Here is a 3,350-nt window from a genome sequence, read left to right as displayed (position 1 = left end):
TGTTTTTGTACGGGTTTAGTCTCTCCATGGGCAAAAAATCTCTGGTCTGGCCTTACGCTATTAGAACTGGCCTCGGGGTGGCACGAAAAAGCATTATATCCGAGGCTGCAAGGTGATAACTTGCAGAAATATTAAGCAGAAGAAGAGGCTTTTTTTCTTTTTCTCCCTTTTGCTAAGTTCATGGACACGGCGAGGGTGAGGGAGGAAAAAGCAAGTCATGCAGAAATATCCTTCTCCTCTTAAGAAAGCAAAGCAAAAATAAGTAGCCAAAGATGACATTGGTATTTTAAAAAATATCAAATTTCCCAAAGATATATGTTAGGGATTTATAGAAGGGTGAAGAACTAGAAAACATTGCTTCCTTTCACTGGGGAAAAAATTATAACAAAATTAAATGAAAGCAATGGATGTGCTTGCGTAAAAAGTATCAAAAAGTATCACTCACTGAAAATGACATCTTTAGTCAAAAGGTAGCTCCGTGCAATTCTGCTTAGACAAGAGCCTTTTCATGAATTTCTTAGGAGAATAATTCATCTTTTTAATAGCAACGCTCCTTGAGTAGGCTGCTGTTTACACCTGTTATGGAAAATATCATTGTACTGCTATGATTAGAAGGAGAAAAATTTGTATCACTATTTGAACAGTTTATACGATTTTTCATAAAACTTAAATGAACCGGGAATCAGAAACTTTTCCCATTAAAACCTTGGGCATCATCAAAACTAGAACACAGAACTAGCAGACGATTAGTATTAGTCTGCGAGAAAATAAAACTACCAGATTTTGATTTTAGGCTTTAACTATTTAGAACTTTCTATTTAACATCTGAAGAGGCAGTACTTACATGATTTCAAACTTATAATGATCTTATTAGGATGGTTATGATTACAGTTTCATTTTTTAAAAAATGGTTATTCGTGATTGATATAAAAGATCTGTCCTCAATAAATTAGCTAGTATCTGTTGATATAAATCAGTAGAGTAAGACCAGGGTAAAGCAAGTTTAAAGACTCAGAGAGCTTTGGTTGAGGTCACGGAGCCGAGTCTTAGACGTCACACTGCTGACAGCTTCACGGCACCTCTTGTCCCCCCAGATGGCCTCCCTTAGAAACACATAGTGAAGTTGAAAACTATGAAACAGTTTTCCCTCAGCACATGAGATAACACAGAGATCCCTCTTTCTGACAAAAAACAAAACAAAAAACCCAAACAACAAATAAAATGCCCCGAATGCCTAAACAAGCAAACTGTTAATAAAAAATGTCAATGCCTCCATGCCTTCGATTTTCAAGTAAATGCGTATTCACTGGCTGGAGTTTAGAGGGAATACCCAGAAATTTCAAATTCATGGGTTAACTGCTGAGACCCGACACACTTACTCCATAGCAGGTTAGTAATATCTGAGGTCCGCGCTGTGGTTGACATTCAGCGGACCATCCTGACCAGATCTGAGATGGTGTTTGTGAGACACCACAAAAATAAGGGTGTGGGTATGGGGGGTGGGGAGGGTGGGAAATCCTCAAAATAATTATTTGAAGAAAAGCCCACACTTTCCCAGAAGCCAAAGATACATAAATTTCTATTCTACACAAAAAACACTGATTTTCTGTTTCCACGTGACTTTAAAGGACACACAGAACAAGGTAAGTTTGTATGGTCTTTGAGACTAAAGTAATCTCTAATCTGAAGAAACTCAAAACAAAGGAATAGAGGTAGACAGACAGGTGAAAGGGCATTCTTCGGCTTTTCTTCACTGCGCAGGGAAATCCTCCTAAGTAAGAATAAGAACAGCCAGTGAGTTGGAAGACGATTCCAACTTTGTGATTTCCCTAAAGCCACATTTTAATATTGATGTAACTTTCGTACAATTAAAAAATCATAAAGCTTTTAAGAAGCTGCCTTAGTTTTTATGTAATTCCTTAATCACCATTATGAATCCTTGTCAGTTTGGGCAATAAATGAATGATGTAATGGTTCTGAACCTGAATTACAGGGAGTCTTTCAAAGCAATGACCGTTTTCTAATTGTGATCTTGCTTAACACAAAGACTACCAGCAAACGCCCCTCCTTCACCCTTTAATAAAGCATGTTACTCGACTTTTAAATCACACTTTCCTTGACCATTTCTCAAAAACTGAACTTTTATTTTAGCATTTTTAATAGCAATGCCTTGTTAGGTTGAGGACAAGTCTATTTTCTTGTAAACCCTTTTTTTAGCCTACAGAGGCTGAATTTTCAAAAATCACCGATTACTTATAAAAAGATTTACAGGTTTATAATCTACTTTATTATAAAAGGAAATAGAGTTTTGCACGTTATAGAAAAAATTTATTTTTAGAAAAGTTCAAATTTATCAGTATGAAATTATACCTCACTGAAATATACTTACTTATAAAAACATACTGCCTTTGCCATGTGAAAATCTGCTGTTTAGTTCTCTAGATTTCTTTATGAGGGCCTTTTTCTGAGCTTCATCAAACCGATTAACTTTGAGGTCCTTATCACGGTCAAATGGTGTTCTTTCCTGGGGCTTATTTTTCTCATCGGCAGCCTTATTCTTTAATTTTTTGTGATGAATGTCCATAAGAGATTCTGATCTTTTTGATTCCTAAGGAAAGCAAAAGAGTAAAATAAAAATCTTAGCTTGTATAGCTGACTGACAGAATACGATAATGAAACAAAACAGTTAAATATTAAGGGTGAACATTACGGTGGGCTATTTACAAACCCCAATAGGCTTTTCCAAATCCAAGACAACATCGACGAAGAAAACATATATCAAGGCTAATTCAATTCAACCAAAACGAATCCTCTACTAACTACATGCTACACACACAGACAAGAGCAAGACAGAGAAGAAACAAATGTCTAATGGACCACGATGAAAAGCACATCGCACGACGCATCAAAATCAGCACAAACCAAGAGCATGCGTGAGACAGCAGAACAAAATGATGACGTGTCCAATGAACACTGACTATTTGGTTTATAGATTTGGATCGAACCCTATTTTAAAAACGTTTTTTCTCCCATATTTAAATCTTTACATCACACTCCAGATCTGCTTGTAATTTAAAAATGTATGAACTGAGGTTCTGTAGGAGTTAGTAAGGTTCTTACTTTCTGATCAGATCTACTGATCTCTAGGAATTAGATTCCTGACATATGACTTAAGTAAAAAAACAAAAATAAAAACAAAAACAAACTGAAAACATTACATGAGGTGCATTAAAAAGCCCTCAAAAAGATTTTATATAAACATATGTACAAGACAGAGTTGAATATTTTTCAGGACAAATGTATAGAAAAAGACTGAGAGAAAGAGTAGACATGTGAAAGAAACAAACAAA

General features: G+C 35.6%; 1 long non-coding RNA gene across 1 annotated transcript; it reads right to left on the bottom strand.

The window, feature by feature from the left end:
- Nucleotides 1–795: 795 nt before the first annotated feature.
- Nucleotides 796–2,604, bottom strand: LOC111731393. Its single transcript, XR_002777109.1, has 2 exons — nucleotides 2,390–2,604; nucleotides 796–1,771 (listed from the first exon to the last, which is right to left on the bottom strand). It is a non-coding gene; the product is annotated as an uncharacterized LOC111731393 (long non-coding RNA).
- Between the last annotated feature and the right edge of the window lie 746 nt (nucleotides 2,605–3,350).

Source organism: Pteropus vampyrus, unplaced genomic scaffold, assembly GCF_000151845.1.
Source record: "Pteropus vampyrus isolate Shadow unplaced genomic scaffold, Pvam_2.0 Scaffold370, whole genome shotgun sequence".
NCBI classification, from domain to species: domain Eukaryota; kingdom Metazoa; phylum Chordata; class Mammalia; order Chiroptera; family Pteropodidae; genus Pteropus; species Pteropus vampyrus.
This window is presented reverse-complemented; position numbering and strand designations above follow the sequence as displayed.